Genomic DNA, 26008 nt, shown 5'->3' with positions numbered 1-26008 from the left:
AGCTGCTTCCAATTAAAACACATTCAAAAATTGAATTACATCCCTCAAAATCACAAGGAGACAAAGGGGGAGGCAGCAATGATAATTTATAGTCATGTACCGTTTGACATAATAAACAACCAAGGGATTAGGATAAGAAAAGAACAATTTGTCACCAAACTACCAGGTCAAATCTTGGTAAGATACAAGGATGTCTACTGGAAGATGGAGCAAGGCGGAGAGGCAGAGTTGTGGGAAGAATTTCCCAGGGAAGTTGCAAAGGGATGGTCACTGATGGTGCAGCGATTGAAAGTAGGGAAGACCCAGAGCCTGGAATCGAAGAGGATATTTCCATGCTGCATCTTCTGAATACTCTAAGAATGGAGATGACAAAGGGATGTGGGAAGGGATAGGGAAGGATGTGTTTATGAGCAAAACTGAAGACTGAAAATAGAATATGGGCCAGATCAGCAGCAGTGTAGGTCAGTGAGTAGAGAACTTCTGAAACTATGGAAATGGTGCAAATTAGAATTTGAATGACGCAAACAGGAGGAAATCTGCAGATAATGGAAGTTCAAGTAACACACACAAAATGCTGGTGAACACAGCAGGCCAGGCAGCATCCATAGGAAGAAGCACAGTCGACGTTTCAGGCCAAGACCCTTCTAGTCCTGATGAAGGGTCTCGGCCTGAAATGTCGACTGTGCTTCTTCCTATGGATGCTGCCTGGCCTGCTGCATTCCACCAGCATTTTGTGTGTGTTGCTAAGAGTTTGAATGAGATCATCTTTAGAGCAAATGAGAGGTGGAGATCACTTCATCACCTACCTCTCCCCTCTCTGGAAGGCTGAACCACGTGTGAATAAATCATCCAGCTGATTCAGGAAGCACATCCATCACTATTACCAGTATCCTTGGGTACTTTCCCCAGTCCTCGGTGCAGTGTACCCTCTGCAATACAGAGGGGTTTGTTCCTAGAAAAAAGTCTGTTTTAATTTTCCACAATGCAAATCGTTTCTCCCATTGAATCTCTCAACAATTGTGTCCTGGCTGGTGCATGGCCTATAGACAAGGCAACACACACAAAATGCTGGAGGAATTCAGTAGGTCAGGCAGCACCTATGGAAAAGAATAAAGTCGACGTTTTGGGCCAAGACCCTTCATCAGGACTTGAAAGGAAAGGGGAAGACAACAGAATAAAAAGGTGGGGGGAGGGGAAGGAGGATAACAAGAAGGTGATAGGTGAAGCCAGGTGGGTAGGAAGGTGAAAGGGCCAGAGAAGAAGGAATCTGATAGGAGTGGACAGAGGACCACGGAAGAGAAGAAGGAGGAGGGGATCCAGAGGGAGGTGATAGGCAAGTGAGAAGAGGTAAGGTGCCAGAGTGGGGAATAGAGAAGAGGGGAGGGGAAGGGGCACTTCTTTTTTTTTACCAGAAGGATTAATTGACGTTCATGTCATCAGGTTGGAGACTACCCAGATGGAATATAAGGTGTTGGTCCTCCCTCTCGAGGGTGGCCACATCGTAGCACAAGATGAGGCCATGGACCGACATGTCAGAACAGGAATGGGAATTGGAATTAAAATGTTTGGCCACCAGGAAGCTCTGCTTTTGGCAGATAGAGTGGAGATTCTCGACGAAGTGGTCCCCCAATTTACAAAGGGCCTCACCAATGTAGAGGAGGCTGCATCAGGAGCACTGGACACAATAGACGAATCCAGCAGATTTGCAAATGAAGTGTTGCCTTACCTGGAAGGACAGTTTGGGGCCCTGAATGGAGGTGAATGGGCAGGTGTAGCATTTTGGCCACTTGCAGGGATAGGTACAGGTAGGGAGATTAGTGGGGAGGGACGGATTGGCAAAGGAATCACAGAAGGAGCCATCCCTGCAGATGGTGAAGAGGAGAGAGGTAAAGATATGTTCGGTGGTAGGATCTCTTTGGAGATGGCAGAAGTTGCAGCGAATGATATGTTGGAAGTGGAGGCTCATGGGGTGGTAGGAAAGGACAAGAGGAACTCTGTCACTGTTAAGGCAGTGGGAAGATGGGGTGCGCATGGATTTCAGGAAATAGAGGAGACGTAGACAGAGGAGGGAGGTGTCAGAAATGGACCAAGTGAATTTAAGGGCAGGGTGAAATTGATAAAATTCACAATCTCAGCATGGCTGCATGAAGCAGCATCACTGCCATCATCAATATATCAAAGGAAGAGTTGGGGAGTATAAATGGGGAAGGCTTGAAACAAGGACTGTTCTACATAGCCAACGAAAAGGCAGGCATAGCTGGGGCCCATGTGGGTGCCCACGGCTATCCCTCACGTCTGGAGAAAGTGGGAGGAGCAAAAGGAAAAATTGCTGAGGGTGAGCAGTTCTGCCAGATGGAGGAGGGTGGTAGTGGAGGGGAACTGGCTGGTCCTTTTATTCAGAAAGAAGTGGAGAACTAGAAGGCCTTCCTGATGGGGGATAGAAACGTAGAGGGACTGGATATCGATGGTGAAAATGAAGCCGTCAGGGCCAGGGAATTGAAAGTTAGGGAGGAGATCAGGAGCATGAGAAGTATCACGGACGAAGGTGGGAGGGGACTGAACCGAGGATAGAATGGAGTCGAGGTATGAGGACAAGGGTTCAGTGGGACAGGAACAGGCAGAGACAATAGGAATTCTGACTGTATCGTACATATGAGAGGTACAGTGAAAGGGTTGTTGTTTTTATTAACTAGAAATGGACATTACATTCATAAAATATTGCAGGAATTCAGCAATGTCAGGCAGCATCTATGGAAGGATAAGCAGTCAATGTTTCAGGCTGCGACCCTTCATCAGGACTGGAAAGGAAGCGGGCAGAAGCCAGATTAAGGTGGTGGGCAAGGGGTAGTACAAGCTAGCAGGTGATAGGTGAGCATGAGGCGGGGGGGGTGAAGATGGATGGATGGAGGAGGAGGAGGAATGAAGAAAGAAGTTGGAAGGTGATGGTAGAAGAGGCAAAGGGTTGAAGAAGCAATCTAATAGGAGAGGACAGTGGATCATGGAAGAACGGAAAGCAGGAGGGGAACCAGGGGAGTTGATGTGCAGGTGATGAGAAGAGTAGAGGTGAGAGGGTAATCAGAATGAGGAGTGGTAAAACAGAGGAGGAGGGAATGGGGAGTCATTATCATCGTAGGATCCTGCCTTTTGCAACTGACATAAGACCATTAGACATCAGAGCAGAATTAGACCATTTGGCCCATTGAGACTGCTCCATTTCTTCATGGCCAACCCATTTCTCTCTCAGCTCCATTCTTCTACCTTCTCTCCCTAACATTTCATGCCATGATTAATCAAGAATCTATCAACCTCTGTTTTAAATACACCGTAATGACCTGGCCTCTACAGCCACCTGCAGCAATGATTTCCACACATTCACCACCTTCTGTCTAAACAAATTTTTCCTCATCTGTGTTCTAAATGGATGTTCCTCTATTCTGAGGATGTGCCCTCTGGTCTGAGATCACCCACCCTCCCCTTCCTGCACTATAGGAAACATCCTCTCCATATCTACTCTATCTTGGCCTTTCAACATTCAATGGGTTTCTATGAGATTCCCCCTCATTCTTCTAAACTCAGTGAGTACAGGCCCAGAGCCATCAAATACTCCTCGTATGATAACCCTTCCATTTCTAAAATCATTCTTGCGATCCTCCTCTGAACCCACCCCAATGTCAGCACATCTGGGGCCCAAAACTGCTCACAATACTCCAAGTGAGGCCTCTCCAGTGCCGTATAAAGCTTCACATCAGTCTTTAATCATATCTCACATCATATCTTTAAACTGATTCATTTATGCATCTCCACTGTTGCATGCTCTGCAAAGTAACGCAAGTGGATTATGAGCAGAGCCTACCAACTACTCTTACCCATTCTCTAACTTTTGTTGTTCTTAACCCAGAGGCCTGAGAATGCTTATTCATTGAAAACATTCGTAACTGAAATGGAAAGATTTTTGGCACCAAGAAATGTGGAAAATCAGTTACGTTCTTATTGAAATGCGGGGCCACATGTCACAATTCTACTTTCTTTTGTTTATACCATCCTGACTCATCCGACTTCCCGTTAGTTGCAAAGGATTGTTTTTCACTAAAAACAATTCAACTACAGCACTGATTAATTTAAAGAGCAGCTTTAAAAGTCTTAGTGTATTCCTAGCTTCATAAATAGAAGATACTTATGTAACACTATTATTCCTAAATTGGAGCTTTCCTTCTTCCAGGAAGAAAGCCGAGCAAAAGACCAGTTGTTATTTTTTGGATTGAAAATTAACAAGTTTTAATCATCATTAACTAGCAGTGAAACACCATGTCCTAACAGAGGATGGATCTAACACAGAAGAAATAGACTAACATGATTTTACGTTAATCCCCTCACTGTGGCTGAACGTTTTCTTTTCCACTTCATGCACCTTCTACGCTCATGCTCTGTAGTACAACCAATAATTTAACTAGATAATCATGCAAGGGAAATCCATTTTAAGCATATAAAGAGTAACAACAACTAATAAAGTCAGGTGATAGAATCATGTAACAAGAATAAAACATTCTGATGCAGTGAATAATTCGTGTGAAGAATAAATTACTTGTATTTCTTCAAAGTGGCAGTGGACAACCACATTTCACCCCACTTACAAACTGTGCTCCAGTCCATTTCAATATTCACTTCCTCCCCCGCTCAAAACTTCACATTTTCGGTTGTATTTTACAAGCTTATTTTGCAGCCCTTTCAGAACAGTTTAATGAACTATTACACACAAAATGCTGGAAGATCTCAGTAGGCCAAGCAACATCTATGGAAAAGTGTAAGCAGTCAACATTTTGGGCCGAGGTCCTTCATCAGGACTGAAAAAAAAATTTAAAGTCCGAGTGAGAAGGTGAGGGGAGGACAGGAAGAAGTACAAGGTAGCAGGTGATAAGTGAAACTGGGAGAGGGGGAAGGGATGAAGTAAAAATCTGGGAAGTTGATTGGTGAAGGAGATAAAGGGGAATCTGATAGGGGAGAACAGAAGGCCATGGAAGAAAGGGAAAGGGGAGGAGCACCAGAGGGAGGTGATGGGCTGGTAAGGAGATAAGCTGAGAGAGGAAAATGGGAATGGGGAATGCTGAAGGAGAAGGGGGGGGGGCATTATCAGAAGTTCAAGAAATTGATGTTCATGTCATCAGGTTGGAGGCTACCCAGACAGAATATAAGGTGTTGCTCCTCCAGCCTTAGCATGGCCTCTTCATGGCAGTAGAGAGGCCATACTGACATGTCGGAATGGAAATGGGAAATAGAATTGAGATGGGTAGATGGATGCTGCCTGGCCTGCTGAGTTCCTCTAGCACTTTGAGTGTAATCCTTTGATTTCCAGCATCTGCAGAATTTCTCTAGTTTGATAAAATGTTTATTTTACTCAGGATTAAATTTTACAATCTCTGGGTCTCTTCAGCTTCAGCACTGACAGGACTGGATCAATGCAAAACCGGAAATGCTAGAAGTTTGTTTTTAATAGGTATCATATCTTATCCAAGCTGCTGTTTTGATCTGAATCTGTTCTCTTGCTTTTACAAACAATTTCCTACTATTTGCTGGCCTCCCAAAGGCTGGTCACATGGGTACGCCTACAACTCCCCAAGAGACAGAAACAAGCATGGAAATAAACACAAGGTCAACTTTTTCACAGCCAAGCAGCAAACATTAGCGCAGAAAAGAGCTGTGAACCAGCCTTGTGTGCAACATGAATTAAACAGTGTAAAATGTTCCTTTCTCAAGTAACACCAAAAGTTTTAGTCATGAATGCTATTTGTGTCAAATACTGTTTGCCTCACTGAGCTCAGAATAGAGCAACATATGGTTATGTATCCACTTACTATATCTTTCTCATATATACACACACACACACACACACACAGGTTTCCTGTGAAATTTCTCATGACAGATCTATATTTTAGAGCTCATTCACACTGCCCCAATAATAACCATGTGAAGCCAGTCAAAGGCCGTCTGCATTCCCACTGGATTTATCCCCACACAAAATAGGTTGAATCTCCATCTGCCTATCCCATATAATAATAGCGCCTTCTTCCTGGTCCTCACTCCACCCTAGAGCTTCTTCTTATTCAACAGAACAGCTGCACATTTCTCCTTCAGTAACAGCATTAATCTATGACTAGGAGAAGTTGGAAGCTTGTTTATTAGATGCTGGTATTCTGGGTTTACACATATTTTATAATGAGGATATTACCGAGCCAGATCTCATTAAAACCTGATCATGAACAGGTTCAATTCAGACACCCTCATGCACATCTTCTCATTAAAACATTTTCTTACCGCTTCAAGCCTCACATCTGTTCCAGAGCCACTGGCAGCCAACTAATATCCTGTTTGTAGTGCCAGACCTAAATTTACAAAATGCTGCAGCTTTTTATGGTTTCCTGGCACATTTTATTCTGAAGTTGATGCTGCGTTCTATGCACTGTGAAACTAGATCTCTAAGGGGCCTCAAACTACTGGGCTCTTGAGTTGGGTCAGATCCAAACACAGAATCATAATGCAACCCAGTTAGTATGCAAGAGAAATGTACTGGGAGCTTTGACACAGTCAACATGCATCCTTCCACCCAGTTCAGTATGTCATTATAGATTGGTCTTTTAACCTACTGAAGCATTATTGGGACACTTTGATACAATGAAGAAAGATCTGTGATTATAAGAGGATGTGCTTTAATTGGCTGCTCTCATTTGAAAGCCCAAGTGATGCCAAAAATTATTCTGGTTTCAAAGCAAGTACTCAATGGAAGATGCAAGATTCCTCCTCATTTTGCATGACTATTGAATGTCATTGATGTAAGGTGTCCTAGGTGCTGTGGAGCAAGAACCACACACACAAACTGCTGGATGAACTCAGCAGGTCGGGCAGCATCTATTATTATTTCTTTCTCTTTTGTATTTGCACTGTTTGTTGTCTTTTGCACTCTGGCTGCAGTGGGGGGGGGGGGGGAGAACACCCAAGTTGGTGTGGTCTTTCACTGATTCTGTTATGGTTATTATTCTATGGATTTATTGAGTATGTCCACAAGGAAAGGAATCTCAGGATTATACATGGTGAAGTATATGTACTTAGATACATTTACTTCCAACTTTGATTTAACCCAATTTTGTACTCACCTTGCCAGCCTTTCCTCGGATTCCATGGGCTTTTACTTTACTGATGAGTGTACCAGATGGAATGGATCACACAATCCTTTCAGATCCTTTTAGATCTTAAAGTTAGCATTAACTCCTTTCAGTGGGAAAGGGCTCTACATTTATCACCCATTTGATGAAGGACTGCTTAATAACCTTTCTCCTAAATGACCTGTTTCTAATTGTAAGGCGACATTTTTAGTCACAGATTTCCGAACCAGCAGAGTAAGCTTCTCTTAATGTCTCCCGTCAATTCCATTTATAACCTTAAAATTCTGAGTCAAATCACCCCTTAGCTTTTTACTTTCTTGGGAATATACACCTAGTGTATATATTAATTTAACCCTTGCAATCCTGATGAAGCTGTTCGGCACTCCTCCAAAGGTATGCACAGTCTATATACACTTTTATAGATTCATACATAGAATGTACAGTATATTCAGTATAGAGTGCCCAAACTGTACACAATGCTTTAGGTACAGTCTAACCAGAAAAATACATAATGTACTGCAATTCTTCCCTTTCTAAGTCTAGCTCCTCCAATCTTTACAGGTGAACACCAAGGAGAAAGACAATGAGGATAGTGAGATTGGTGGGGGTGGGGGAATGCTGATTTTCTGGGTAATGTTGATATCAGGAAGGAGGTGGAATTGAGTCTCTTGAAACACATTAAGGCGGATAAATCCCCTGAGCCAGGTGGGATCTAACCCAGGTTATTGAGAGAGACAGGCATGGATATTGCTTGACTATGATCTTTCTATTCTGTTCAGATACAGACAAGATCCCAGCGCAGGGCTTCCCAACCTGGGATCCACGGACCCCTTGGTTAGTGGTAGAGGGTCCATGGCATAAAAATGTTTGGGAACCCCTGTCCTAGAGGATTAGAGAATTGTTTGGGACAAATAGACCAGTGAACCTTACATCAGTGTTAGGGTAATTATTAGAGAACAATTAGGGTTAAGATTGACGTGCATCTGGATAAGAACAGATACTAGGATAATCAGCATGGCTTTGTACAAGGAAGGTCTTAAACTAGATTGAGTGACAAAGATGACTGATAAGTGGATGTTGTGAACATGAAATTTAGAAAAGCTTTCGATAAGGTCCCTCATGGTAGAAGCTCAGCGACAGGGCTGGAAAACCAAAGTTTGCCCTGTGGAAGTGGGCTGTAGGGGATTTATAGCCACATCCACCAACAAATTGCTGAAGGAGCAATGGATCCATGGTCAGACTCTATGACAAACTTCAGAGCCACATCAGAGGCGGCACAAAGAAGCAGTCACTAGCTTTCGATCAAGCGGGAAGACCTCTCCTGGGCTCCAAGATAGCATCAAGAGAGTGGGAAGACACACTGGGGGGGGTGACCCTGGGACACTAGAAGTCATCATCGAGCCCCCCAGAAATCTAGTGGGCTAATCAATGAAAGACTGAGGAAGGAGGGTGCCCACTCAAAAACCCCTGTGTGTCAACCCGTGCCACTCCCAACATCAAGGCAGTCTCAAGAAAGTGCTCACGACCCATTGGCATGAGGGATATTAACATCTTATCCTGTGCTTTTTGATTTCTGATGTAATGCTTTACTGAAGTCCACATATAAAACATCTAAAAAATTAAGGCACATGGAATCTGCAGATTAGATTGGATTCAAAATTGACTTGGCCATAGAAAACAAGGAGTATTGCTGGAGGAGTTTTATTTTGACTGGAGATCTGTGACCAGTGCGGTTCCACAGGGATCAGTGCTGGGACCTCTGTGATGTGGATGAAAATGCAGGTGGGCTGATTGGTAAGTTAGCTGATGACAGAGAAGTTGACAGTTGTGGACAGTTAGAGAGGTTGTCAAAGCATACTGCAGGACACAGATCAGTTGGAAATACTGGGCAGAGAAATGGCAGGTGGAGTTTAATCGACTGTGTTTTCGAAGAGTTACACTTTGGGAGGAGTAAAGTATACCGCCAAGGGCAGTGATTTATAGACTGATCATGGGGGTCCAAGTCCATAGCTGCCTGAAAATGACAGCACAAGTAGATAAGGTAATCAAGGAGGCGTTTAGCATATTTGCCTTCATTTGTTGTGACAAAGTATGAAGGTCAGGATGTCATGTTGCAATTATATAAACTTTTGGTTAGACCACACTTGCAGCCCTGTGTACACTTCTGGTCACCATACCACAACGGATATGAAGGCTTTTGAGAGGATGAAGAAATTCACAGGACATTGCCTGAATTACAGAGCATCAGTTATAAGGAAAGGTTGGATTCTTTTTTTCCCTCTGGAATAGAGGCTAAGCAGTGACCTGGCAGAAATAAATAAAATTATGAGAGGCAAACAGTACAGTTCGAAAGTCTTTGGCACATGTATGAGGATGCCTAAGACCTTTGCACAGGATTGTATATTATATCTTTCCAGTTACCAAATAACACTTAATACTGCTGAGCTAATACAGAGCTAAGTGCGCTTATTTCTATTTCCCAACCACCTTCCTATTTAACCAATACACAGTAGTATGCAAAAGTCTTAGGCACCCGAGCCGTATACATGTGCCTAAGACTTTTGTACAGTCCTGTAGCTAGGGTAGAAAGTCAGGCATTAGAGGGCATAGCTTTAAGATGAGAGTGGAGGAAGTTTAAAGGAAAGTTGAGGCAAGTTTCTTTTTACACAAAGGAGGTGGTGGGTACCTGAAAAGTGGCAGAAGTAGATTTAGCAGAAATAGTTAAGAGGCATTTAGAGTGATACATCCACAGACAAACAGGGAATGGTGGGGGGGGTGGATTATATAAACCATGTGCAGACAGATAGGATTTGTTTAAATTGTTTTCATGACAAGCATATATATCATGGCAAAGGGCCTGTTTCTGTGCTGTACTGTTCTATTCCGATGTAACTTATCGATAGTCACCAATCTCTGTATTTGTATCTAACCAGTACTTTTTGAATTGTACCATATATGTGGACATACAGACACTTTGGATTGCTACTGTCACTAGCATTTCTCAATTCAAGAACAAATATCCAAAACTCCTCTGCTTTGTTCCAAAACAGCTAAAAAGGATCTTTGTTCAATTGAACGTGCCTGCCAGAGGGGATTCTCATCCTACAAACACCAAATTTTGCCCACAATCCAATCCAAATCACGTGAAATTCCACAAAGAAAAATTGATTCTTTACAATTCTTTAGCAAAGTCAGGCAGACACAAAGATGAGGGTTTTCTAGAATTTACGAAATATCGATTTATAAGTGCAGTGGCAGAAATACTATCTTTTTTAATTGCTAAAGTACCAGTGATGAAAACGTAGAAGATTATGATTTAGGAATTACTCTAACACTTGCACCTGCCCTTGCACCAGGAAACCAATTAGATACTGAGTGAAAAGGAGGGGCTGAACAAAAATAAACAATGTTTGGGACGAAATATGGAAAAGAATTCACCTGCAGTGGATTTTTTTTTTGTAATGCATTCATTGCATTCATTCCATGCCAATATTTTCAGCATCCACTGCCACTAGGGTTTAAAAAAACAAAAAATCTTTAAACAGTGGAAATGCTGTTGTGTCAGTGCATGGCCACAGATGTTACAAGTTGAAGTCTCATTTTACTATGTTTCTGGTCTGAACCTTAGAAATCAATGAACAAGTTCTGTATTACCTTTCAGCTGAATGAAGACCATATAGTGGGGGAAGGAGTGGGGGGGGGAGGTGGGAAGACAGAGAAGAGTGTTTGTCAGTTTAGCATATTATTAGTTTTCAAGGCTCTAAACCCAAATCAGGAAATTACAGGCCAGTGAGACTGACATCAGTAGTGGGAAAGTTAGTAGGAGGTATTCTAAGGGACCGGATTAGGGATAGTTAGCATGACTTTGTGCATTTTGTGCATGGTAGGTCATGTATAACCAATCTTATAGAGTTTTGTGAGGACATTACCAGGAAAATTGAAGAAGGCAAGGCAGTGGATGTTGGCTAATTGGACTTTAGCAAGCCATTTAACAAGGTTCACATGGGAGATTGGTCAGGAAGGTTCAGTCGTTTGGCATTCAAGATGTGGTAGTAAGCTGGATGAGACATTGGGTTTACGGGGGAAGCCAGAGAGTGGTAGTAGATGGTTGCCTCTCTCACTGGAGGCCTGTGACTAGTGGTGTGCAGCAGGGATCAGTGCTGGGTCTGTTGTTGTTTGTTATCTGCTTCAATGATCTGGATGATAATGTGGTTAACTGGATCAGCAAATTGGCAGATGACACCAAGATTAGGGGAGTAGTGGACAGTGAGTAGTGAACCAGCTGGAAAAATGGGCTGAAAAATGTCTGCATTAAATTTCATCTGCAAAGTGCAATGTGTTGAACTTCAGTAGGACCAACTACAGTGTTACCCAGTAGTTCTTACGCACTGAACATTCAGGCACTGAAGAGTGCAAAAGAACAAAGGGACCTGGGAATACAAGTCTAAAAATCATTGCGAGTGGCATCACAGGTAGAAAGGATCATAAAGAAGGCTTTTAGCCTTCTGGCCTTCATAACTCTAAGTATTGAGTACAGCCAGAAAAAGCAGGATCTCCCAGTGGCCACCCATTTTAATTCCACTCCTCATTCCCATTCTGACCTGTTAGTCCATGGCCTCCTCTACTCTCGTGATGAGGCCACTTTCAGGTTGGAAGAACGCCACCTTATACTCCATCCTGGTAGCCTCCAATCCGATGGCACAAACATCGATTTCTCGAACTTCCAGTAACGACCTCCCCATTTCCTATTTCCATTTCCCTCTCTCACTTTATCTCCTTACCTGCCTCTCTCCTTCCTCTGGTGCTCCTCCCCCTTTTCTTCCTTCCATGACCTTCTGTCCTCTCCTATCAGATTCCCCCCCTCTCCAGCCCTGTATCTCTTTCACCAATCAACTTCTCAGCCCTTTACTTCACCCCTCCCCCCCCCCAGTTTCACCTATCACCTTGTGCCTCTTCCTCCACTGCTCCGAGTCATCCTTTTTCCCAGTCCTGATGAAGGGTCTCGCCCTGAAACGCCCACTTTTTACTCTTTTCCTTAGATGCTGCCTGACCTGCTGAGTTCCTCCAGCATTTTGTGTGTATTGCTTGGATTTCCAGCACCTGCAGAGCTTCCTTTGTTTACAATGAGTACAGGAGGTGGGATGTTATGCTGAAGTTGTATAAGATATTGGTGAGACCTAATTTGGAGCATTGTGTGCAGATGTAAATAAAGTTGAAAAAGTACACAGAAAATTCACGAGGATGTTGCCGGGACTGGAGGACCTGAGATCTAAGGAAAGATGGAATAGGTTAGGACTATACTCCTTGGAACATAGGGGAGATTTGATAAGGTATACAAAATTATATGGTATAGAAAGGGTAAATGCAAGCAAGCTTTTTCCACTGAGGGTGGGTGGGACTACAACTAGAGGTCATGGGTTAATGGTAAAAGGTGTGAGGTTTAAGGGGAACATGAGAGAAAACTTCTTCACTCAGAGGGCCATTGAGAACGTGGAACGAACTGCCAGTGTAAGAGGTACATGACAGCTCAATTTCAATACTTAAGAGAAGTTTCGATAGGTATACAAATGGGAGGAGAATGGTCAGGGTGCAGGGTCGATGGGCACTAGGCAGTTTAAATGGTTTTGTACAGCCTAGCTAGGCAAAAGGGTCTGCTTCTGTGCTGTACTTTTCTATGACCATCTCCCAGCAACAAAGTGTAAGGTCATCAGCAGCAGAGCACACATTTGTCCTTTTATTAATTACATTCTAAGATTTAACCTTCGCATCTCCCATCTGTGATGAGTTTTTTTTTGTTATTTTTGTGTGATTTTTGTTCGGGGCAAACTTGCTCTACAGTCTGAAGTTGACAAACGACACAGCTCTGTATTGAACTGAAATGACACCATGGCTTTCTTTGTTTTGTGGCTGTTTGTGGGAAGACAATTCTCAGGGTTGTATACTGCATACACCCTTTGATAATAAATGTACCTTGAACCTTTGAATCTAATAGTGGCATTTCATGTAGAGGTCAACTTCTATTATGGTCATTATCCCATTATGGATTTATTGATTCTATTATGGTTTGGTAATTTTCCTATTATGAATTTATTGAGTGTACCCATAAGGAAATGAATCTTAGGGTTGTATATGGTGACATATATGTACTTTGATAATATGTTTACTTTGAACTTACCTCATGAAGCTCTTCAGACCTGGAAAATTATTCAGGTTTTGGTCTAACACAGTCTACTACTTTCTATACTTGTATCTCCATTCAACAAAACTGCAGAAGTAAAACAGAAAACAAAAAAAAATTCAAATGGTGTTCAGTGCTGTTACACACAAAAAGCAGTAGCATACATTCAGCACTTAGTACACTTAGACTGCTTTAGACAGAGAATAAATTTAAACATTTAAATTTTGACTCTACATTCGAAGATGTCACTGGCTCCTTCCTTACAAAGTTTGACGGTAAATATGTAAAGCTATTATAATAGTAGACATAAGAAAGACTGCAGATTCTGGAAATCTGGAGCAACCCAAAAAAAAATTGCTGGAGGAACTCAGCAGATCAGGCAGCATCTATGGAGAGAAATGAACAGTTGCTTTTTCACGCCGAGACCATTACAAATGCGCAGAGCAAGGACAACTAAGGAGTAGTAGGATTAGACATTTTTACTAACTCATGTTAGCCATGGTACATGCTGGGCAATGGGAATCAGAGCCTGATGAGACAAGAACTGCGTGCACTCGAAAAACCGTGCAAAAAGAGAGCGCCAATCGATTCACCTCACGATCAAGTGGCAGACGCACACATGCACACTTGCCACATTCTTGCAGCCGATCCATCACGGTTCACAGACCCTTCCTCAGGACTGGACAGAAAGAGGGCAGAAGCTAGAATAATAGGATGGCAAGAGGGAGAGAAGCTGGTGGGTGATAGTGGATCCATGTGAGAAGGGGAAGTTAGGTAGTGTTCCCTTAATCTCAAATGATCTATCCCTTATTTTGGGACTTGTGAACCCTATTTCTAGACACCACATCCAGGGGAATCATTCTCGCAGCCTCCAAACTGTCAGCCTGTCAAGCCCATCACCTCTCATATTTCTTAAACTCTGCAGGAGTGGGAAATTTCTACAGATGTACCATGGAGAACATTCTAACTGATTGCATCACCAGCTGGTATGGAAGGGCTGCTGCGCAGGATCGGAAAAAAGCTGCAGAAAGCTGTAAACTCAACCAACTTCATCATGGCCACGAGCCTCCTCAGCATCAAGAAGCCCTTCAAGGAGCGATGCCACAAAAAGCAGCACCCATCATTAAGGACCCCCATCACCCAGGACATGCCCTCCTCTCACTGCTACCATGGACAGGAACCTAAATACACACACTCAATGTTTCAGGAACACCTTCTTCCTCTCTGGCATCAGCTTTGTAAATGGACAATAAATCCATGAACACTACCTCACTAACTTTATTTTTTCTTTTTTTCTCTCTTTTTGCACTGTTTATTACAGCCGTTACAAGACAGCAGATTCCACAATATATGCCAGTGATATTAATCTTGATTTTGATTGCAGATAATCTCTAGTTTACCATGGTAATTGAGCAGAGATTATCTTTGATTAATGAATTAATAACAATAATTATGGATTTTTAAGGAAAAAGGTCATCCTGTTGCTTATTTACATGTATTCACTATTTCATTATTCATAAAAGTATAACAGAGACATTGAAGTAAAAGAAGTATTTTAGAAAACCTGTTGCAAATATTAATACTAACTTTTTAAAAAGACAATTGGAAAATAACAATTTCTATTGTAACTGCTTACAGTCCAAATACTGATGTGTACGTCAGGTCTATGAGGATTCAAAATGTATCATCCAATGCCACATGTTCTCTGGCTAGTGCCAAGCCAGCATGAGATGTTCCCTATGAAATCGTCTAATTGCTCTCAGGTTGTTAAAAAAACGTTCGCTGCTTTGTTTGCCAGTAAAGATAATCATTATGTATTTTTTTAATATAATGGACAGGGTATAAAGAATTGAGGGGCAGCACTGCATGATGCGTGCTTACAAAGGTTTGGCATGTGCATTCTTGGGCATAAGTGCCCTAGGTTCACCATCCTAGTTAATCTCACCTCATATGGCAGAACTGCTATGAGTAATTAATTACATTCATTTACAGTTCAAAGGTAACATTAACTTCTAGCTTCTAGCATCACTCATTCCCACACCACCTCCGCTGACAAGACTACTTTTCAACCCCACCTCCTCCCTCTCCTTTCTATTCAACACCTCTCCAGTTTCATTACCCTCTCTCCTGCTCTACAACAACACCTAGCCACATCAGGCTCCGTTTTATTTTCTTAGAACAGCGGTCCCCAACCACCGGGCCGCGGACCGGTACTAGGCCGCAAAGCATGTGCTACCGGGCCGCGAGGAAACGATATGATTTGGCGATAGGAGTCAGCTGCACCTTTCCTCAATCCCTGTCACGCCCACTGTTGAGCTTGAACGCACGCGAGCTCATTACCCGCGCGTCGTCCATGTCAGTGCGGGAAGGAGATCAACTCCTCGAGCTTGCAAATGACGGCGGGCTGAAAAGTATGTTTGACATAACATCTCTGCCGGCATTCTGGATCAAAGTCAAGGCTAAATATCCTGAGGTAGCCACTAAAGCACCGAACACGTTGCTTCCATTTCCAACATACCTCTACAGTGAATGCAACTAAAACTAAATTGCGGAATAGACTGGACATAAGGAACCTCGTTCGAGTATCACTGTTTCCCATCACCCCTCGATGTTGCAGGGAAACAAGCCCAGGGCTCCCACTGACTCAGCGATATTGGCGTGTTGCAATGATTTTATATGTTCATACGGGGAAAATATGCGCTGTGTTTAATATCCAAACGTTACTTAAAATGTTATGATGCTATTGACCTACTTATATAAACAAATAACAATTACAGCACGGAAACAGGCCATCTCGGCCCTTTCAGTCCGTGCTGAACTCTTACTCTCACCTAGTCCCACCGACCTGCACTCAGCCCATAACCCTCCACTCCTCTCCTGTCCATATACCTATCCAATTTTTCTTTAAATGATAATATTGAACCTGCTTCTGCCACTTCTACTGGAAGTTCATTCAACACCTACTTCAAGCTCCCCTGTCCTCCCCTGATAATTGACTTATCACTATATTCATGCAAGGAAAATATGCGCTATGTGTTTAATATTAAATTTGTTAGATAAACGCTTTTAGAAACGAAATTGAATGTATTAGCCACTTATCACCTATATTCCGGTCGTGATTAACACCCCCTCCCCCGAACAGAATCGCCAAAAACGATTTGCAGAAAAAAAATCGGCAGGTACACACATGCGTACTGGTGCCCGCGCAAGGCTTCATGGTCATTGTAGTCTTTCTCTGGGTAAACACAACGTATTTGACTGCTACTCTTGTCCGTTGGCAACCCTACTCACCGCGCCCCCCCCCCCCCCCACTGCGTTGGCCAGTCCGCAAGAATATTGTCAATATTAAACCGGTCCGCAGTGCAAAAAAGGCTGGGGACCCCCGTCTTAGAACACATGAACATGTGGTACCTGGGTTTAAATAGAATGAAAGTGGGAGCAATAAACAAAATGCTGGAGGAACTCAGTGGAGCATCTGTGGAGCAAAATGGATAGCTGACATTTCAATGTTGAGACGCTTCATCCAGCCTAAACAACAGAGGGGAATTAGTCAGAATAAGGAGCAAGAGGAATGGCTGGAGAGAGGGCTGGTAAGCAATAGGCGGATCTTGGAGAAGGGGGCTGATAGACAAATTGAGGAGGGATGTGTAGAAATAGTGACAGGCTGATGGCTGATGGGTGGAGGCAACAAAGAGCAGCAAAACAATAGAATCTGATAGGAGGGGAAGGTGGAACATTGAATCAAATGGGAGATGAAGGGGCATATGTGAACATTGGAGCGAGTTGTCCTCCAATTCCATCTGCCCAGCACCAACACACTCTTTCCATTCCAGTGGGAGGAAGGTGCGGGTGATGGGAAGATGGAACTGGAGGAGCTGGAGAAAGACACAGAATGATGGGGGCCAGTGGTGGGTGTAGGAGGAACTGGAATAGAGAAAAAAGGGAACAGATGGAGAGCAGATTACCTGAAATTGGAAACAAAGTTGAGAGTTACACTGCTCTCCCTGCACATACATTTGTGTAACCTATGGCACTAGAAGTGGTGAGCAAATAGTCAGAGAAAGACCATTATTTTCTAACCACAGAAGAGGTGATCAGTCCTCATACTCAAAGTAATTTGAGAAGGTTTGGTAACTGGGAAAGATTGACATTTCCCTATTCTGGTTTTAGGTATCAGGTGACAATTGTACAACAGTTCTTAAAGGTATTGCAAACTGACACCTTTAAGCCAATTTTCAATATCTGTAATATGTAACTTACTATAAATAATATTTGTTCAGAGTACCTCTAGCAATAAGATAAACACAGAGGTATTTGTGAGAATTAATCACAGCACACCTAGAATGGTACAACACAAGACACTAGAGAAACTCACATCAGGCAGCATCTATGGAGGGAAAGAGACAGTCAATATTTCGGGTCAAGACCATCATCAGGATTGGAAGGAGGAGAGATAGACACTATAAGAATGTGGAGGGAAGGGGTGGAGCAAGGACTGACTCACCTTAGGTGAATTCCAGTGAAAGGGTTATGGGCAAGGATGGGCAAGAATGGCAGATGATAGCAAGAAGTGCCAAAGGGCTGAAGAAGATGAAATCTGATAGATGAGGACAGTGGACCATAGAATAAAGGGAGGGGAGTAGAGAGGAGAACTGGTGGGAGGAGTGTTGGGTGATGGACAGATTGAGAGAGTGGGGTTAAGTACAAATATGGTGAAATGGGCCAGTGGGAGAAGGGGAAAAAGGAGCAGAGGGGACTGGTTACCAGAAGTTGGAGAAATCAATGCCATCATGTTGGAGACTACTAAGGCAGAATTAAGAGGAGAGGTTGTTCCTCGAATATGTATTGAGCCTCAACTTAGCAGTAGTGGAGGCTGCGGACAGACATGTCGGTGTGAGAATGGGAAGTAGAAGTAAAATGGCTGGCCGCTGGATGATCCTGGCTGGTACGCTGGACAGACTTAAGTGATCCTTCAATCTACATGAGGTTTCACCAACGCAAGGAGCACCATATGCAATAAATGATTGGCTGTCCGTTGTATCTGACAATAACAGACAGATTTGTGCAATTCTTCTTTTAACTGATCCGAACCACAATAAATAATGCCAATGAATTCACAAGTGAAGGACTGCCTCACCTGGAAGGATTGTTTAGGGCCCTAAATGGTGGCGAGGGCGGAGCTGTAGGGGCAGGTATAACACTTAGTATGGCTGCAGGGATAAGTGGCTGCAAAGAGAAGTGGGGAGGGACAGCAGACAAGAAGTCACGGAGAGAGCGGTCCCTGCGTGAAAGCAGAGAAGGGAGGGCAAGGGGAGGTTATGTGTGTTGCTGGGATCCTGTGGGAAGCGGCAGAAGTTACGCAGAATGATATGCTGGTTGTGCAGGCGTAAGGGGTGAAAAGTAAGGACCAGGGGAACTCAATCCCTGTTACACTTGGTGGGAGAGAGCGGACAAGGGTAGATGTATGGGAAATAGAAAAAGTGTGGGTGAGGGCTCCATTCGTAGCAGGGGAGGAGCAAACCTGTTCTTTGAAAGAAAAGAGGACATCTGGTATGTCCTGGAATAGAAAGCCTCATCATGAGAACAAAGGGAAGGCAGGACCAAGAAATGGCAGGTGATAGGTGCATCCAGGTGAAGGTGGGGGTGGGGGAGGGGGGTGTTGGAGAGTGGGAATGATGTAACAAGTTGGGAGGCGATAAATGGAAGTGACAAAGGTTGCAGAAGATGGAGATAATGCTGAGCCTTTACAATACACTAGTCAGGCCGCACTTAGAATATTGTCATCCATATCTCAGATAGGACACGTTGTCATTCGAGAGAGTCCAAAGGAGGTTCACAAGGATGATTGTGGGAAGGAAGGGGTTCACATATGAGGAGCGTTTGGTAGCTTTGGACCTGTACTCACTGGAATTTAAAAGAATGTGGGGGGGATCCCATCAAAACCTACTGAACATTGAAAGGTATCCAGAACTAGAGGACACGACCTCAAAATTGAGGGGTGACCCTTTAGAACAGAAGTAAGGAGGAATTTTTTTAGCCAGAGTAGTAATCTGTGGAATGCTCAGCCACAGGCTGCAGTGAAGGCCAAGTCCGTGCGTATATTTAAGGCGGAAGTTAATCATTTTCTGATCATTCAGGGCATCAACGGATATGGCGAGAAGCTGAGAGGTGATAGACGGAAGTGACAAAGGTTGCAGAAGATGGAGAGTGGGAATGGCAGTGCAGACTTGATGGGCTGAATGGCCTAATTCTGCTCCTGCTCCTATGTCTTATGGTCTAATCTGATAAAGCTGGCCGAGTTCTTCCAGTATTTTGCCTGTTGCTCCAGATTTCCAGCATCTGCAGTCTCTTGTGTTTACATCTAGAATGGCAGGTTTTCCTGGGATAATGATCTCACCTCAACAACTGGGGAATTAAGTAACATCTGGAATAAAATGTTATTATTAGTAATGATGACTATCAAACTACCATGTTTTCTTAAAAATCACTCAGCTCATAATGTTAACTGTTTAATGATTAATTATCTATTTAATAAGTATCCATTGTTTGAATTGAACTACAGATTATTGTTAGATTATGTTTGTTTGTGCAGGCCTATTTCTAATGCTGGATGTCAATATCTCTTGCAGCCTTACCAGTGTTTGCTTGGCAACAGCAGACAGATTAGGCAATGCTTTCATTTCCTTTCCAGTCTTTCAGTCATCAGGCAACATCTCAGGAACCAACTCGAGAGCAGGCTATTCTAGATTGGGTATTGAGCAATGAAGAAGGGTTAATTAGCAATCTTGTCTTGAGAGGCCCCTTGGGTAAGAGTGACCATAATATGGTGGAATTCTTCATTAAGATGGAGAGTGACATAGTTAATTCAGAAACAAAGGTTCTGAATTTAAAGAAGGGTAACTTTGAAGGTATGAGGCGTGAATTAGCTAAGATAGACTGGCAAATGACACTTAAAGGGTTGACGGTGGATATGCAATGGCAAGCATTAGGCAGAGAAAGTGGCTCACCTGAGGACTGGGAGAAATTCAGAGTTCAGCAGAGGAGGACAAAGGGCTTAATTAGGAAGGGGAAAAAAGATTATGAAAGAAAACTGGCAGGGAACATAAAAACTGACTGTAAAAGCTTTCATAGATATGTGAAAAGAAAAAGATTGGTTAAGACAAATGTAGGTCCCCTACAGACAGAAACAGCTGAATTGATTATGGGGAGCAAGGACATGGCAGACCAATTGAATAATTATTTTGGTTCTGTCTTCACTAAGGAGGACATAAATAATCTTCCAGAAATAGTAGGGGACAGAGGGTCCAGTGAGATGGAGGAACTGAGGGAAATACATGTTAGTAGGGAAGTGGTGTTAGGTAAATTGAAGGGATTAAAGGCAGATAAATCCCCAGGGCCAGATGGTCTGCATCCTAGAGTGCTTAAGGAAGTAGCCCAAGAAATAGTGGATGCATTAGTGATAATTTTTCAAAACTCTTTAGATTCTGGACTAGTTCCTGAGGATTGGAGGGTGGCTAATGTAACCCCACTTTTTAAAAAAGGAGGGAGAGAGAAACCAGGGAATTATAGACCGGTTAGCCTAACATCGGTGGTGGGGAAACTGCTAGAGTCAGTTATCAAAGATGTGATAACAGCACATTTGGAAAGCGGTGAAATCATCGGACAAAGTCAGCATGGATTTGTGAAAGGAAAATCATGTCTGACGAATCTCATAGAATTTTTTGAGGATGTAACTAGTAGAGTGGATAGGGGAGAACCAGTGGATGTGGTATATTTGGATTTTCAAAAGGCTTTTGACAAGGTCCCACACAGGAGATTAGTGTGCAAACTTAAAGCACACGGTATTGGGGGTGGGGTAAGGTATTGATGTGGATAGAGAATTGGTTGGCAGACAGGAAGCAAAGAGTGGGAATAAACGGGACCTTTTCAGAATGGCAGGCAGTGACTAGAGGGGTACCGCAAGGCTCAGTGCTGGGACCCCAGTTGTTTACTATATATATTAATGACTTGGATGAGGGAATTAAATGCAGCATCTCCAAATTTGCGGATGACACGAAGCTGGGCGGCAGTGTTAGCTGTGAGGAGGATACTAAGAGGATGCAGGGTGACTTGGATAGGTTAGGTGAGTGGGCAAATTCATGGAAGATGCAATTTAATGTGGATAAATGTGAAGTTATCCACTTTGGTGGCAAAAATAGGAAATCAGATTATTATCTGAATGGTGGCCGATTAGGAAAAGGGGAGGTGCAACGTGACCTGGGTGTCATTATACACCAGTCATTGAAAGTGGGCATGCAGGTACAGCAGGCGGTGATAAGGGCGAATGGTATGCTGGCATTTATAGCAAGAGGATTCGAGTACAGGAGCAGGGAGGTACTACTGCAGTTGTACAAGGCCTTGGTGAGACCACACCTGGAGTATTGTGTGCAGTTTTGGTCCCTTAATCTGAGGAAAGACATCCTTGCCATAGAGGGAGTACAAAGAAGGTTCACCAGTAGGCCAGTAGACCAAAAACAAATCAGAATGCTATTCAGATAGTTAAAAATGAGAATCAGATTTAATATCACTGGCACATGTTGTGGAATTTGTTGTTTTGTGGCAGCAGTACACTGCAATACAAAATAATAAAAAGCTATAAATTACATTGAGCATATATTTTAAAAAATAAATTAACTAAGTAGTGCAAAAGGAGAGGAAAAAGTAGTGAGCTCGTGTTCATGGATTCATCATCCTTTCAGAAATCTGTTCAATTTGTTAAAATATTGGTCCCATCAGCTTCACTGTGTTCATTTTTGACCAATGCAAGTTATAAAGTTGCATTGGCCTCAGGGGCAAGCAAATTGTTGCATTGAAGATTCACCAGCAGACATGACTAAAAGTGTTAAATTATAAACAACACACATCAAAGTTGCTGGTGAACACAGCAGGCCAGGCAGCATCTTTAGGAAGAGGTACAGTCGACGTTTCAGGCCGAGACCCTTTGTCAGGACTAACTGAAGGAAGAGTTAGTAAGAGATTTGAAAGTGGGAGGGGGAGGGGGAGATCCAAACTGATAGGAGAAGACAGGAGGGGGAGGGATGGAGCCAAGAGCTGGACGGGTGATTGGCAAAGGGGATATGAGAGGATTGTGGGACAGGAGGCCCGGGGAGAAAAACAAGGGGAGGTGAAATCCAGGGGATGGGCGAAGGGTATATTCAGAGGGACAGAGGGAGAAAAAGGAGAGTGAGAGAAAGAATGTGTGTATAAAAATAAGTAACAGATGGGGTACGAGGGGGAGGTGGGGCATTAGCAGACGTTAGAGAAGTCGATGTTCATGCCATCAGGTTGGAGGCTACCCAGACGGAATATAAGGTGTTGTTCCTCCAACCTGGCTTCATCTTGACAGTAGAGGACGCCATGGATAGACATGTCAGAATGGGATTGGGATGTGGAATTAAAATGTATGGCCACTGGGAGATCCTGCTTTCTCTGGCGGACAGAGCGTAGGTGTTCAGCAAAACAGTCTGCCAGCCTGCGTCAGGTCTCGCCAGTATATAGAAGGCCACATTGGGAGCACCGGACGCAGTATATCACCCCAGCCGACTCACAGGTGAAGTGTCGCCTCACCTGGAAGGACTGTCTGGGGCCCTGAATGGTGGTAAGGGAGGAAGTGTAAGGGCATGTGTAGCACTTGCTCCGCTTACAAGGATAAGTGCCAGGAGGGAGATCAGTGGGGAGGGATGGGGGGGACGAATGGACAAGGGAGTCGGGTAGGGAGTGATCCCTGCAGAAAGCAGAGGGGGGGGGGGAGGGAAAGATGTGCTTAGTGGTGGGATCCCGTTGGAGGTGGCGGAAGTTATGGAGAATAATATGTTGGACCCGGAGGCTGGTGAGGTGGTAGGTGAGGACCAGGGGAACCCTATTCCTAGTGGGGTGGCGGGAGGATGGAGTGAGAGCAGATGTACGTGAAATGGGGGAGATGCGTTTGACAGCAGAGTTGATAGTGGAGGAAGGGAAGCCCCTTTCTTTAAAAAAGGACATCTCCCTCGTCCTGGAATGAAAAGCCTCATCCTGTGAGCAGATAGAAACATAGAAAATAGGTGCAGGAGTAGGCCATTTGGCCCTTCGAGCCTGCACCGCCATTTATTATGATCATGGCTGATCATCCAACTCAGAACACCGCCCCAGCCTTCCCTCCATACCCCCGACCCCCGTAGCCACAAGGGCCATATCTAACTCCCTCTTAAATATAGCCAATGAACTGGCCTCAACTGTTTCCTGTGGCAGAGAATTCCACAGATTCACCACTCTCTGTGTGAAGAAGTTTTTCCTAATCTCAGTCCTAAAAGGCTTCCCCTCTATCCTCAAACTGTGACCCCTCGTTCTGGACTTCCCCAACATCGGGAACAATCTTCCTACATCTAGCCTGTCCAATCCCTTAAGGATCTTACACGTTTCAATCAGATCCCCCCTCAATCTTCTAAATTCCAACGAGTACAAGCCCAGTTCATCCATTCTTTCTTCATATGAAAGTCCTGCCATCCCAGGAATCAATCTGGTGAACCTTCTCTGCACTCCCTCTGTGGCAAGGATGTCTTTTCTCAGATTAGGGGACCAAAACTGCACACAATTCTCCAGGTGCGGTCTCACCAAGGCCTTGTACAACTGCAGTAGTACCTCCCTGCTCCTGTACTCAAATCCTCTTGCTATAAATGCCAGCATACCATTCGCCTTTTTCACCGCCTGCTGTACCTGCATGCCATTATCCATTATGCACTAGCCCCACCCCGCCTTACACCCAGGACAATTTCAATATTGGCCTAATGAAACCACCTTCTTCCTATAAAAAAGACAAAAGCATTAAGAGGGAAAGTTGGAACTGGTCACATGCTTGAATTGGGCCAACTTCAATAATCAAACCACTCCTATCCCCAATTTCTTTACAACATACTCGAGCAATCTCATCTTGCCCACAGCAAAACTCACTATCTTACAGTGAGAGAGGAAAGTGATAATAATTAAAGCTCACCACGGCCTGCGAAAGATGGATGAAAATCAGTCTTCCAGCTCACATCCTTTACGTGGACATTTTTTTTGAAAAATGGGAATAGATGAAAACATGGTGAATATAATTGTAGGGTAGAGACTAAAGATGAACTGTGGTAAGAAAAAAAAAGCTCCGAACCATATTACAACATCCATTTGCATCATTCAACGTTTGGATTATTCCGTTTGGTCACATTAAAGTAGTGCTAACTGAACTTTAAAATAATTTATCAAATGACAAACAACTTGGGTTTTGGAAAGTTCAGTTGGATGTAAATGAGCTAATACTCTTGAGGCTTTGCAGTTGGGTTATCTCACTTCTGAAGCACTGCTATATTTTCCTTTGATATTACGCCAGTAAATAGCAAAATGAGCAGAGGCACATTGCCTTACAATTGCTAACACAGAAGACAGCTTAAACTGTTTAACATCTCAGCTGCAGACCAATGGTAAAAGATAATCGATTTGACATGTTTCTCTCTGCCCTGCTGGATATTTCTCGAATTTTCTGTTTTTATTTCACATTCCCAGCATCTGCAATTATTTGCTTTTGGACTATTGATTAAATGGATTGTACTGAGATTTTCCTATCAGCCCATTACAGATTGCCATATTGTCAAACCATGGAAATAAGGACTTTAACATATTCCCTTTGAAGCAATTCCCTCTCCTTCATCTTTCCTCAAGGAATAACACAGCGCCAGGTGCACGAAAGAAAGAGCCCGAGTGGGAGGCACTCATTAGCTTAGGCCTCCGGCAGTGGGTTCTCTGCAGAAAGCATCAGGTCCTTAAATGGGCCGTTATCAATCACCACACATGTTTGTCCCTGTTCTATCTGAGGCAGCATCCATTGAACGCACAGATCCGGGTTATCTTGCTAATAACATCAGTCCTATCAGTTAAGCTCAAATATAATTAGATGAACATCGATCATAAGCATTGGATCATAATGCATACGCCTGACATGTTGCAGCAAGCACACATACATTGTATCTGTGGTCATACATGAGAATCGAAAGATTACACTTCATATCAAATACTGCAGTGCACCTTTCACGAAAAGACCGTCCGCCTGCTCCCGTGCACTTACAGTACCCTGGTTCCTACAGTGGCAGAGTTTGCGCTACGCTACACACCGGAAATAGCAGGCCCGGCCCAGCGCTGCTACCACAACACACGCACACTGGCTCCTGTCCTGTCCAGTCCTGCCGCGGACACGTCACGCGTTGCCACTCGTCACAGGACGGGGGCTCAACTCCAGAGGCTGCGCTTCCACTGCATCGGGTCGTTTCAGGCGGCGACGAAGGTTGCGATGCCACCCGAGTCTATAAATTGCGCCAATAAATTGTTTAGAGTGCTGGGGAGAGAAATAATCTCTCTTCACTGCTGCAGACTCGTGGCCCACATCTTGTCTATATTAAAGATCGGGAAGATTAGCCCTTGTCACAGCACCCGTCCCCATTCCGCCGATCATATCCACCTTCCTCATCCACAATCTCGGAGTGAATGAGGCTCGCAGCCTCCGTGCTCTGCCCGACCTTGGAGGCGAGCCCCTGAGGTCCAACTTGCCCTTCTTATTTTCCTAATCTCCGCCCCCCTCCCCTCCCAGGTCATTCTGCTCTGCGCACCTTCTCTCTTCCCCATTTTCATT

The 26008-nt window shown here is 43.8% G+C and overlaps 1 protein-coding gene across 2 annotated transcripts in view; it reads right to left on the bottom strand.

Moving 5' to 3' along the window:
• The window catches only part of pomgnt2 (protein O-linked mannose N-acetylglucosaminyltransferase 2 (beta 1,4-)), a 63883-nt gene extending 38421 nt beyond the window's left edge, over nt 1–25462 (bottom strand). For both annotated transcript variants that reach the window (XM_072260989.1, XM_072260980.1), the window contains exons 1-5: nt 25408–25462; nt 24341–24386; nt 19968–20074; nt 13330–13419; nt 807–952 (exon numbers count right to left, since the gene is read on the bottom strand). The gene's annotated coding sequence lies outside the window, so the exon portion shown is untranslated. The remainder of the gene's footprint in view (nt 1–806; nt 953–13329; nt 13420–19967; nt 20075–24340; nt 24387–25407) is intronic.
• Nucleotides 25463–26008: the final 546 nt, after the last annotated feature.

The sequence above is a fragment of the Mobula birostris genome, chromosome 1 (assembly GCF_030028105.1).
Source record: "Mobula birostris isolate sMobBir1 chromosome 1, sMobBir1.hap1, whole genome shotgun sequence".
Classification (NCBI taxonomy): Eukaryota; Metazoa; Chordata; class Chondrichthyes; order Myliobatiformes; family Myliobatidae; genus Mobula; species Mobula birostris.
The sequence above is the reverse complement of the archived record's forward strand: the minus strand, read 5'-3'. Positions and strand labels throughout refer to the sequence as shown.